This window comes from Vombatus ursinus, unplaced genomic scaffold (assembly GCF_900497805.2).
Source record: "Vombatus ursinus unplaced genomic scaffold, bare-nosed wombat genome assembly UNPS02009205.1, whole genome shotgun sequence".
In the NCBI taxonomy this organism is placed as follows: Eukaryota; Metazoa; Chordata; class Mammalia; order Diprotodontia; family Vombatidae; genus Vombatus; species Vombatus ursinus.
Genome location: NW_020948983.1, coordinates 48,205,099 through 48,219,037, shown reverse-complemented (window position 1 = coordinate 48,219,037; position 13,939 = coordinate 48,205,099). Strand labels below are relative to the sequence as shown.

The 13,939-nt window shown below is 37.5% G+C and overlaps 1 protein-coding gene across 1 annotated transcript in view; it reads left to right on the top strand.

Annotated features, from left to right (window-relative positions):
* OTUD7A (OTU deubiquitinase 7A) overlaps positions 1-13,939 on the top strand; it is a 414,798-nt gene that overhangs the window by 94,938 nt on the left and 305,921 nt on the right. The window contains exon 2 of the mRNA XM_027851792.1: positions 11,890-12,005. The gene's annotated coding sequence lies outside the window, so the exon portion shown is untranslated. The remainder of the gene's footprint in view (positions 1-11,889; positions 12,006-13,939) is intronic.

The following is a 13,939-nucleotide window of genomic DNA, read 5'->3' as shown; positions in this document are numbered from 1 at the left end:
TCATTTGAGATGAAGTGATGGGATTGGACTACATAATAGGATCATAGATTTTGAGATGGAAGGGAACTTAAGTTCACCCCCACTCCACCCTAATTTTATAGATGAGGAAACTGAGGCACAAAGAGCTTCATTGATTTACCTAGGATCACACAGTTAACAGGTGTCTAAAGGAGTATTTGAACCTAGGCTTTTCAGATTCCTAAGTCCAGAATCTTCTCCACTAAACCCTACTGCATCAGACCTCTAAGTGTCCTTCTACCTGTAAAGCTATGAATCCAGTCCTTCCTCTGACACATGTGATATTGAGTATGTTCCTCAATCTCTTTCTGAGCCTTCTATTTCCTCCTCTGTTAAAATAGGTATTATAATACCTGCCTTACTCTACCTCATAGAAATGGTGTAGGAATCAAATGCGTATAAATGCAAGTGCTTTGTAAAACAAATTTGATTTCACATAGCCCACATTTTGCTTTTGCCACTGAAATGAAAAGGACATTAGAAACTTTGAAGCTTAGTTGGTTTAAGCCATTAACATTCTGCCTGGGTCTTGCCCCTCTGCCCTATCCTCCCTCCAGTTGGAAAAGTTCTAGCCTAGGATGGATTCATGAGATTTCTGGTTTTTCCTGCTCCCTTTAACCCTAGAAGGATCAGAATTTAAGAATACCAAGTAGCATCAATTGGCACTGTGCATTTTTAAAAATATCTATTAAGTTAAAGAAAATATAGTAGGATAAAAATTTTTATTTCAAAGTAAAATTATAATAAAAATTTTCATCCTACTCTATTTTCTTTGTCTTAATGGATTAAAAAAGGCAGCTAGGTGGCACAGTGGATAGAGTTCCAGGCCTAGAGGCAGGAAAACTCATCTTCCTGAGTTCAAATCTCGTCTCAGACACATATTAGCTGTATGACTCTGGGCAAGTCACTTAACCCTGTTTCCTCAGTTTCCTCGTCTTTAAAATGAGCTGGAAAAGGAAATGGCAAATCACTACAGAATCTCTGCCAAGAAAACCCCAAAAGGGATTACAAAGTGTCAGACATGACCAAAAATGACTGAACAACAAAACTGTAATATCTTATAATTTTTATTATATTTAAGGTACACTTATACAGATATGAGAAATTATAATAAATTAGAGTGAAGTTATTTTTAAAATTTGTGTCAATTGACATACTTGGTATTAATGACCTTGAACACATAGGAAGGATACCACCACTTGAGCAAGTCAAGCATGAAAATCTAATTTTATAAGCTATTGGCAATGATCTTTTTTTTTCCTACAAGAAGTCTCTGTTTTATTTTTATTTTTTAAAGATTCCCTATAGAGGTTTTTTTTGAAAAGTAAGCTCCTTTAATATGCTTTATAAAATGTTTTGATTTGTAGAAATTCTAGTCATTACTTCTAGAAAGAGATCTACTACAGAAAGTGATTGACACTTTAATTTATCTCCCTTATTTTCAAATCTTTGAAATAAAGATGACCTCAAAAAGGCAGTTTGAAAATGCTACAATTACCTTAGTACTTGGAAGTCACCATATATTTCAGTTTCTAAGATTTTTAAGAGTAATAGAATGCTTTAGGAAAACAGTACTTTCTCTGACTGAATAGTTCTGTGGTCAACTTAGCTTTGATTTAGTTAATAATGGGAATTCTAGTTATAGAAGAAAATCCTTTTCTGATTGTCTATCTTACTAGTAGGTATCTTGGTAATAGTGTTAGTTTTGATAATTGTCAGTGCTCTGATGGGAGGGATCAGTTTCTTTGCTACAAACTTAGAGAGACTATGATGTACTTTGAAAGCCCCTTGAGTTGATTTCAGCAGATGGTACCAAGCTAGAGCCCATCTTAATTTTCATTGGCTGTGGGTGTGGGGTTAGTGGTGACTGATATATAAGACTACACAGAGGGTAGTGTGAAAAAAGGGAATAAACAAAAGTTCAATAAATAAAAACATTGCCAGTGATTCTCTCCCACCCCAGATTGTTGTGTGTAAAAGGAAGGTTTATTACTTAACATTATTAGTTTTCTACCTTATTTTTGTCTAATAAAGTCAAAGCTATCATTAAATAAAAGTGAAATCATAAGAAGGATAATCTAAGGAAACATTTCTAAATCCTTAATTCCTTGAAATTTGATCTCCTACCTTCTTTGCATGGGGAGAAATTTTCTTAATTTGAGAAGAATTAGATGTTTTGGGAAGAGGGGGCAAAAAATCCTGGTTTGGGGTCTTCTGGTGGAAATGAATTGCATGGGATTTTATTTTAAAGTGTTCTGGGAGATGGCTAGCAAAATTAAATGTCTAAATCCATTACCTCAACTTTGACAGAGACAGTGTAAATTAAATCACTTTAAACTAATCCGCAATATTCTGTCATGGGAAACTTAGTACTGAGGCATGTTTTGCCAAGATTACAAACAAGTTAGCAACACTAGGGCCTTCATTTTTTTTAATATGTACAATGGTGTTTTTTTGGACTGTAGGCAACCTTGGGGAGTAGGTTCTGGAAGTCCAATCAAACCAATACCAGTAATAGATCTCTGAGTCTGAGAAAAGAATTGAAGGAATATATACATTCCTGCTCCTCCTTTTCCCCCCTCTTTTAGTAGGGAAAGGGTAAAGTTTATATGGAGAGCACCTTGATTGAATTAAAAGAAGTCAAGGTTTGTAATCTTCCAAACCAGTTCTGCCATCTTAATGAAGGCAAAGACAATCTGCCTCCTGTGTGCTAGAGGCAATACAAGAAATGATTCTTGGTTACCCCAAAGGGAACCAGACAAAATTACATAGGGTAAATTTGTCTTAGGTTGGGAGGTGTAGGAAGATTGACTGTGTGTTTTGTGGTGAAGACTTTGTTAGTGTATCTTATTTCCACTGGTACCCAAAGAGTTGAGTTTGGTTTGGAGCTTCCTTCTTTGGAGTCTCACTAAATGATGAATGAAGCTTTTTTAAATGATTATATCATAGTGTCCAAGTTAGCTCTTGTATCCATTTCTATAGTCATGGTTCCAGAGGAACAGAGCAACAGAAATATTCACATTTGTGGCCTTCTGAGTGATAGCAAAGAACAGGAGGGAAAGGAAGGAAGAGAGATATTGAGACTGGTTGCTGTTTAAGACAGTAACTATCGACATCCCTAATTGCCACAAAGAAATCTGACTTCTCCAAGGGATGGATATTCTACTTCTTAGAAAAGAACCATGTGATCATACTAGAATAAATGATTCATAAGGGGCATCTGAAGAGAAGCAGGACATACTTCTTGAATGTCTCTATGGCCAGAGCATAAATGTCTTTATAAAACCATTCCTCTAAGTGATCCTTGAAACTGAGAAATTAATAGAGAAGATTTATTAAGACTCTACCTTTTCTCCCTAAAGCAACTTTGTGTAGAGGTTAGACTGTAATAAGCCTATCTGATTCAGAGAGAAAGTCTAAACCTTTTCATCTGAAGGTTTTGTGTTTGGTATAAACATCTGCACAGTAAATCTGAGTTGGTATCCAGATGATCTCTGGAAATAAAAGCGCAGGTGTGAAATGATTACCGAGTTACTTGTTCTGTTGGGGTCTCTGCAAGTTTTAGCAAGGTTTAAAAAGGATTTTTAGCAAGGATTAAAAAATTAAAAAAAATTTAAAAGCATTAAGAAAATCAAGTGTCCTTGTTTGTCATCAGAACCAGGAAGTATGCTTGGAATTCTAAGGGTTTCCTTTGAATATGCTGGCTATTATAGTAGTCCTGTAGTAACTGGCCTGACTTCCTACTCCAAACTCTCTGTAACCTGGAGACAAAGTCCTTGGAGACAATTAACTCTTCCCTACTTGAAGACATAGTCCAGGGACCAGTCCTCTCCCTGGTACTCTGCCATTGGAACGGATCTGTGATTTCCTCAGTGTGAGCTCTCTTTCAAGCAAATGAGAATTGCCTCCTTATGCTATGTGATCTTTAAGCTTGTCTTTTCAGAAATCCTCTGGAAACCCAATTCACAGAATGTTTTACTTTGGTTCTTTTAATATTGTGTGTGTGTGTGTGTGTGTGTGTGTGTGTGTGTGTGTGATGGGATATACCAAGTATATGATATAACGAGTGGATAGAGGTCTGGTGTTAGACTTTAGGGAGGCCCTGGTTCAGTTTCATCTCTCACACTAGTTGTGCAACTATTGACAAGTCACTTAACATCTGTGAGCTTAGTTTTCACATCTGTAAAGTGGAGATAATACCTAGAGTACCTGCCTCACAGGGCACCTGTATGTAATGCATGTTAACTTTCTGCAAACCTAAAATCTACATACATTTCAGTTATCATTATCATTATTATTGCCACCACTATAACACTTGGATTATACACCTGGCATCTCTCATTCTCACAGGATGACTGATTTGTCTTTTTTTTTCTTATCATATATATCTTGAATGATGTTTCATGTCATTTTCCATACATGAATCATCTAGGTAACATACTGCAAAATATTTGCACCTAATGCAAAGGCAGGTATCTTTCCATTGCCCTCTGGGTTACTTATAATTTCAATTTTCTTGGTATCATGGTTCTTAGGCTTATAGTGTCATTGTTTTTGCAGCCATAAGCAGTTTGGGATAATGGAAAACACTGCATGATTTCTCAAGTGTGGTATGTCCTAGTCTCCATGTCCTTTCTGTTCTGAGCCTAACTGGATCATAGGATTATATATTTACAGCTGGAAGGGACTTTATTGGTCATCGAGTTTGACCTGCTCATTTTACAAAGGAAGAAATCGAGGCCTAGAGTAATTGTGACTTGCCCAAAGCCACATAAGTAGTAATTGACAGAGCTTGGATTTGAACTCAAGTGTTTTGATTCCAAATCCAGTAATTTTTTACTGTCTACCATGGTGAGTGTGTGTGTGTGTGTGTGTGTGTGCGCACGTGTGCTCACTGTGCTTACACAGGTAGCTAGACTGACTCAATGCAATGGTTATTAAAACATAAATAGATTGTGATTTTCATCCATTTTGATTAGATAGCCCAATCTTTCTCATATAGCTGTGGTGTTTACTAAGGACTATTTGTTATTTTATAAGGCTTGATATAATTACAGTCAATTCTCAACATTCATGTGTTTAACTTTTGCGACTTCAAGCATTTTGTGTTTTATTATTAACCAACCTCATTCTCACTTCTGTGTTGACAACCATGCACATTTGCGTCTATGAACGGTAGGAAAAAAAAAATGAGCGGTGTGATGTATGCAAGTTTGTGGAGTGGGTGGTATCCTACCAGGCACTTCTGTGATCTTTTTATCTTACCTCTGTAGAGTAAAGAGCTTCTTCATGCATTCCTTGTATCTTTTCACTGTTTGCCTTTAAAACCCAAGTTTTGTGTTGCAATTATGCCTGCAAAGCATAGTGCAAGTCTTTTGGACTCTAAACCCAAGTGTGCAAAGTCAGTGATGTGACTTGGTGAGAAAATAAAGGTGTTAGAAAAACTTCGTGCTGGAATGTCTACAGCAACTGTACACCTTGAGTTTGGTGTTAATCAATTGGCAATTCATTATATCTACAAAAAAAGAGGAAAGTATTTATGTACTATAGATTTCATGTGTATTGAAAAGTGAATATTATCTGAAATTAATTTTTTAATGGGCATGTTAGTACAAAAAGTCACAGAATTCTACGGAATTACTAGTGAAAAATGTTTTGTATATTAGTAATTTTATTTTGAGTACTGAATCTTACGCATTATTTCATGGTTATTGTGTTAAGAAAAGCACATATTATCAGAATTAATGTTTTATTATAGAGAATTGTATGCAGAAAAGTATATTTTCACATTACAGTCTTTGGTGATTGAGAGAACCTAACCCCCTATTTCCCAATATATCCAAATTCAATGTATCAACATTCACATTTTTTACTTTCCTGCTGTTTTCTAGGAATACTACCCTTGCAAAAGCTGATGTTTGACTGTAGTACCCTGTCATTTTAAAATAGAATTGTTTGAGGAACCTCACCATTAATAGGGAATCCTCCAGCAACCATTCAATTTATTTTATTTTTTCCAATTACATGTAAAAACAATTTTTCACATTCATTTAAAAAAAAATTTGAGTTCCAAATTTTTCTCCCCTGTCCTTTTCCTCTCCCTCCCTAAAATGATAAGCAATTTGATATAGGTTATGTATGTGCAATCAAACAATTCAATTTAGCAAACGTTTAGTAGGGCCTAGGCAGTATGCTAGGAGTACGAAGACAAAAAGCATACAATTCCTGCGCACAGGGAACTTACATCCTACTAGAGGGAAACAACATGAATATAGATAAGTAAATATAAGAAATTTTAGGAGGGAGACAGAACACTAATGAATGGGGGGGGGGTTCAAGGAAGGCTTCACAAAGGAAGTGTAAACTGACTTGAGTCCTAAAGGAAGTTAATGATGCATTCTGAAATGTAGAGTTCAAAAGTGGGTGCATTCCAGACATAGGGCTTTATGTATATGCACAGCTGGGTAATTGGCATGCCAAATTCTTTTGTCTGGACTCTGTGAGGGCATCTTCAATGATTCTGGCAAACATCTTAAGTGAACATATGTCTCCTTATATCACTGAGCCTCCAACTCTTACTCTTGGGCAATATAAAGACCCACGGATTCATGTTCTGAAAAAAAAAAAAAAAAGAGCATCATTAGCTGTGATGCATCTATTGCACTGACCTAGATTTCTGTCACTTGATTCCCAACCTTCTGAGTATATTTGAATTCTTACTTGGTAAGTCATTTGTTTTAGGACTAGAGTTATTCCTAAGCCTTCCAGGGAGATGACAATGTGCATGAACTTTAGTCCGCATGTCTGGAGTTCTGAGGTATCAATCACCTGCCTATCCTGGAAATTTATCTACTGCTAAACCCCCCAAGAACTAATTACCTAGATGTCTCATCTCATTGTCCATTGTTTGAGTCCTGGTCATTCCTGGTTTGTCCTTGGCCTGTCATAATGTGGCTTTGAAAACTTTTATTACTATTCCTTTCCTTCTGCCCCAATTACACAAGTCAGAAAATATGTAGAACTGTACAATTGAAAACTGCTAGAAAGTGAGCTGAAGATGCTTCCATTCATTTTGTTGTTGTTCCTGTGATTCAGATGTGTCCAACTCTTTGTGACCCCATTTGGGGTTTTCTTAGCAAAGATACTGGCATGGTTTGTCATTTCCTTCTCCAGCTCATTTTACAGATGAGAAAACTGAGGCAAACAGGGTTAAATGACTCACCCTGGGTCATACAGGTAGTGTTTGAGGCTGTATTTGAACTCAGTTTTTCCCAGTTACAGTCCTAGCACAATATCCCCTGTGCCACCTAGCTGCTCACTTACATTCAAACCATCATTTTATAGACGAGGATACTAAGGATCAGAAAATTTCAGTTCACTTCAATTCAAAATATTCTTATTGAGCTCTTTGTGTGAGACTTCGTAATGACTTGCTCAAGGTTACACAGCCAAATGTATAAAATCAAGATAAAAACCCAGATCTAATTCTTAGTCATGAGCTCTTTTCCTTCTACCATATTTCCTTCAAGATATCTCTTAATATAAAAATACTCAGTAGTAAAATTATGCTATATTGTAACTTATAAAGCAAGAAGCATATTTAGTATACTTTTCTTGAAGCTTTCCTATTATGGAACATTCAGTTCTTTTCCAAGGAGCCATCTTGAATGCACCAGTGGCCTGCACAAATTAGCAATAATTGATGTGCATGGTTCCTTCTGAGTCCCGCGTAAGATTCCAACAAAAGTCAAGGTATAGGAGAAAAGAATACCAATCAATGTTTCCTTCTTGTTCTCTTGGAAAAACTGTGATTTAGATCAGGGAGAGGGCAGACCCCAGAGGTTTAGTGCTCAGTCCATTGATTTGACTTCTCAGGGTAGGCATAGCACTGGTAGATGGAAGTGATATCTCAACCCTAGCCTTTGCTAATTGCTACAAACTGAACAGAAGAGAAGGCAATGCAATGTTAGGCTCTGCACAATCCTACAAATATGAGAAGCAGCAGGAGCAGCCTTTGATACTTTGGAGGTAGCACTGCACACGTATTGCTACTTATCATGGTACATGCATGAGGATATTGAAAGTTCTGGAAATTAGCTGGTTTCCTTGAGCATAATACGAGATTCAACAAGCCCTTGGCCACTGTGACCTATCCCATAACTCTTTTAGGCAACAATGATGGGCACTGGAGGCCCCACCAAAGCTATGGTTGTTGCTGTAGATGCTTCTGCTGTAATAATTGTAGGAGTTTCCAGTTTTCATCAAGAAGCAGTCCATGGCACACATCTAGATTCTTGGCATAGCATCAGCCAATCCTCTTGGCATGATCCTAAACCTAGTGGCAGAATTTGAGTGATAGGATTCTTTGTCAGGTTCTTCCCTGTTCCATACCTTGGAATTGACTATACCATGAGTTATTTGTCCCTACCAAAATGGAGAAACACAGCCATTTGGGGGCCAGGACCAGGCAATGGCAAGAATAGTAACCCTTGAGTAAAGGGTGAGAGGAGTTGGAACAGAAAAATGAGAGAAACACCCAGTTTTACTTCTTATTAGATAACCATGTGACCTTGGGCAAATCACTTAACCTCTCTAGGCCTCAGTTCCTTCAGTCTGCAAAATATGAGAGTTGGCTTAGATGAAGCCTAAGGACCCTTCCAGCTCCAAATCTGTGATTCTATGATAGTCCTATGAGGCCAGTAACATGCCTCTGCAATGCATACTGATATAAAGGCATTGATGCTGGAGGCATATTTCCAAATAGGAAAGCAGGTCCATTTTTCAATGGCAATTAAAGAGAAAATTGGATTTAATTTGTAGAATTCTTGTTTCAGGTGACTCAGTTGGGAATGTGCTTGAAGCAAAACCTCAATTAATCAGAACCACAAATTACTTTCAACTAGATTTATTTTTCCACACGCTCCTTTGAGGAGAATGCCTTTAATCACAGGAAAATAAGTTCATATCTTACTCATTTAAAAAGGCATGTTTTTAGGCATGCCCTAGGGGTCACTGTAGATTCAGTCTGGCTTCCTACACTTTATTCATCTGTAGCCCTATATAAAGGCAACTAATATTTTAAGTCTTAAAGTAAGATTTTGTGTGTGTGTGTGTGTATGTGTATGTGTGTGTGTGTAATTAGAATAATCCTGAGACCCTGGTAAGATCCCAAATCATAAAAGAAAGCTCATTATAGTCACTGAATGACTTACCTAGATAGGAAAATGAACTAATATATTTTTAGAAAAATTTTCAATAAGAGTTGAAGTTGTAAAGACTTTATAGTCACCACTTAGTTAACCCATTATTTGTATCAATTTCTGACATTTTTGTGCAGTATTTAATAGATATTTTATTACACAAAAACATCACATGAGGGAGAAAGGAGGATGGATTTCCAAAAGGAAAAATGGCAGGGAATGAATGAATTGATCAAGAATTCAGTTAGCCAGAGCCTACTATTCCCAAGTCATCCCAGTTAGTTGTTGTTGTTGTTGAGTCTTCTCGTTTGTGTCCAACTCTTCATGGCCCCATTTGGGGTTTTCTTGGCAAAGATACTGAAATAGCTTTCCATTTCCTTCTCCAGTTCATTTTACAGATGAGGAAACTGAGGCAAATAGACTTGCCCAGGGTAACCCAGCTAATAAGTGTCTGAGTCTACATTTGAACTCATGTCTTCTTGACTCCAGACTGGTGCTTTATCCATTCAGCCACTTTGCTGCCCCCATCCTAGTTAGGTGGAGTTTTAATGTCCTCAGTAAGGTAACAAATCCATAGCTTATCAGAACAAAAGTCAGTATGGTTTTGCTGGTGTCGAGTAATGAAGCTCTATGTCCTTTTGAAATATTTTTGACTCTTTTTAAGGTGACTCAAATAGCATAATACAGTGGAAAGGGTAGTGGATTTGGCCTTAGAAGACCTGGATTTGAATCCTGCTTCTGCTACTTACTATACTTGGGCAAGTCACTTAACTTGTCTTGGCCTCATTTTCTACATCTTCAAAATGAAGGTGTTGAATTACGTGACCTCCACGGTGCCCTTCAAATTTAACTATATAGTCCTCTTACAAGGCTACAAAGTAGAGGGTTTTTTGGTTTGTCTGTGTAATATCCCAGTTTGGGATTTTTTGTTGTCTTATACTCAAAGCCAATGGGCACTGGAGCCATTACTGCCCCCTGTGACCTAATCAGAGGTCATACACAGCAGAACTTTCAGAGAGAACCGTGGAAAGTCTAAATAACTTGAAAATAAGTTTTCCACTATCTGCTTCATAAATCAGTGGTATTATATGGAATAAAGTCAAATATGACCAAGCCACTGTGGAGTTGCTGAGAACTGGGACTGCCCTTGCTGATAAGCAACATTTTTGAACCTGTGAATGTAACAGACAGAGGCAAGCTGAGCTATCTGAATGCTGTAGTGAGCAGTAATAGCAGTGAGGGGGCAGGGGCTGAATCAACTGCTCATCACCACTCAGAATCTCTCTACTCACAGCCTTTCAGATAAACAGGAAATATGGTTTAATTTTCTGCCTGCAAATAATGAACAGATTTGGTGAGTAACTATCTCCCCCAGATCCAATCTTATATCCCCCCTCTCCCCACCCCCAAATGCCCTGTGTGACACTTGGATTCTGCATTTTTCCTACTCTAAAAGATCATTACTCTGCATGGCTGGCATTGTCAGCTGTGAAGTCACCCTTTTTGCCAGCCCAGTTGATTGATTTTCTCTGTCCATGCTGTCCTGGCCTTAGCTCTTTTCCCATCTGCCGAAATCAGCTTGCTTGTAGTTCTGCTGGCATTTCCCAGTGTGAAACTGGACAGCAGACTTCTGCACAGGCTTCTGCAGATAGCAGGGGCTAAGCAGCATTGTTGCCCTCCGACAGTTTATTTAGCATTTTTGAATAGAAACCTTGCATCTTTTTCACCCTTTACATATTAATTTGGTGAATGCTAGCCTGAAAACGAGCTCTTAATGAGCTGGTAGTCAAAATCAAATAGTTGAATTGAGAAGCTAATGAATCCCGTGTTCCTTTTGATAAATAGAAAGCAATGAACATGTTTGCCCTAAAGTTCAAGCTCTGATTAACGGGCTATGCAAGATTTTGATCTCTTGAGCAAATATACTTTATATTATTAATCTTCTCTGTTTCTTACTCCCAGTGTATGATCTCCTGTTGGAAAAAGTCTCTTTTTTATGGCCTCATATATAAATTGTCTTTTCAACCACAGCTATATTCATTTGGATGGACCTAGATGAGTAGTATTGCAATCTTAGGAAAAAATGATCATCTTGGTAGAAACAGGACCTTTTTTTTTTCATCATTCTGAAAATCAAGTCACTGTGTTTGGGGGCTATCTTTTAATGTCTTGAATGTGGGTGTGGGTGTGTGTGTGAGAGAGAGAGAGAGAGAGAAAGAGAGAGAGAGAGAGAGCGAGCAAGGTGTGTTTTTTGAACATTTATCTATTTAACACTTAGAAATTCAGCAAGAAACAAGATCATTAAAGATGATTGATTGCTATAGTCAAATTCCACTGGAACCTTACTTTCCCTAAATGTTAATCCTATAAAGTATGTATGTATGTGTGGGGGAGGGTAAGGGTGGGGAAAAGGCAGAGGGATAAATTGTGTTGCTTTGTTATCACTGTTCCTTAACTTTCCCACTAATCAAAACCACCCCATCAGTGAATACAACTACAAGCCTTCATAATTAAAGCAGCCTGAGCAGGACAGTGAGGTTGCTGACAATCCCGTATTCTTCTTTGTGTGGTCCATGTGTCCTCCATTGTTAGTTTATTCTTATAAAGGAAGAAAACGTTTACCAGCTTTCTGCTGTTTCAATGATGCTTTTCTCTCCAATCTAATTTATAGGGTTGACAGTGTTTCCTAGTGGGCTGCTGTCAATTCTGCGGTTTCCATCAGAAGTCGTGCTTAGTGATGTCTGGACACCAAATGGAAACCACTGTTGCTGAAGTAAATAACTAGCAGTGAGTATTTTAGTCTTTGGTTCCTCTGCTCCCCCTTCCCAGGAGATTCAGTGATTTGCTTAGAAAGGAGCAAAGAGCTTAATATCTGAACTCAAAATTGACTAAGGGGCAAAGCTGGTTCATTAGCTTTAACGTGGACCAAGGCTACTGGCTAAAAAGTGATAAACTTTGATGGATGGGGTAATTCTGATCCATTCCAAGCTAAGTCTCTATTTTCCCTGCTCAGTCTTGCTTATCTTTTGAAAAAATTATTCTTAAAGCTAAGGTTGCTCTCCACCACTTTTGTATATATCTGGTATGGACCTATTGTTTACATGTTGTCTTATTAAAAAGAATGTCATCTCCTTGTTGTTGTTATAAATTAAGAGTGTAATCTCCATGTTGTTATTAGAAAGAATATAATCTCCTTGAGGGCAGGAACTTCTTTGTTTGTTTGACTTTTCTTGTATTCCCCAATGTTTGACACAATGCTAAGTATACACATGATAAGTACTTATTAAATATTTGTAAACTGATTGAATGTTTAAAATAAATCTCCTATAGTAGGAAGTGAATCGGATGGGCTGGAAGCCCTAAAGTAGATCCTTACAGCACATTTGCCATTAGTTGAGTATTGTAGTTATCAAAGGACATTGTGAAGTAGACTTTTCTCTATGGTCTAGCTCTATTGCAGGAAATCATTCAAACAATACTTGCTTCTGGTTTGTAGAACAATCCTTTAGAAAACACAGAAAAATAAGTGGAGAGCTTATGTGGATGTGGACCATTCTCTTAATGTCTTTTGGCTTTCTGCCTAATTGAAGAAGAGAAACTGACTCTACCTAAAGAACAGATGAACCTTAATTTAGTCAAAGCCCATGGTTATTTTTTCCTTTGCTTCGAAATGGCTCCCAATACACATTCCCGAGAAAACTCATCCAAAGCATTCTCTTCCATAAAAAAGGAAAACCCCACCCCACCACCCCCTTAAGTGCCTACTATCCTGTAAGGGGGTAAATATTTTCAATGCTCTTAACTTGTTCTAAGTTTTTTTCTTCCTCTGCTTTTCCTTCTTTCTTTCATTCTTTTCAATGCTAGGAGTCACTTTTGTTAGGAAAATTTGAGCAAAAAATTTCATTTGAATAGTGTGTAGCTCCCAGATTCATAATTTTCAATAGTTTCAGATAATTGATAATCAATAGGGAATCTTAAAGAGTTACACCCTCTTTGTGGTACAAGGGACTCCTTCCTTTCTAGATCTTTCCTAAAGGGAATCATCCCTTTCCTTTATGGAGTCTTCTTTTTCTACTCCAGTTTACAGCAATTTCTCCTTCCTTGTATCTCCTGTGGTGACTCTTCTTTGAACCACTCATTATGCATGGAATATGGATGGCTCGACCATGGTGTTTAACTTTCAGTTGTGTATGGCCACACTGAAACTCTGAGGTCCTAAAGGGTAAGGGACCATGTCTCATGTTTGAATCCTCATAGCAATGAGCACCCTATTATCTTCAAATCAACACAGCATTTATTGATCACCTATCACTTAGTTGTTCAGTCATTTTTAAGTCATTTCTAACTGTTTGTAACCCCATTTAGGGTTTTCTTGGCAAAGATACTGGATTAATTTGCCTTCCTTCTCCAGTTCACTTTATAGATGAGGAAACTGAACCAAACAGGTTTAAGTGACTTGTCCAAGATGACACAACTAGTAAGTGTCTGAGGCCAGATTTGCACTCAGGAAGATGCATCTTCTTGATTCCAGGCCTGGAACTCTAACCACTGTGCCACCCCATCTACCTGCCTGCCCTTATCACTTAATACGTGAGATCAAATGAGATAACCTGAAAGCTCTTTGCAAACCTTAAAGTCCTATATAAATCCTAGTTATTCTTATTATTGTTACTACTACTACTACTACTACTACTACTACTACTACTACTACTACTACTACT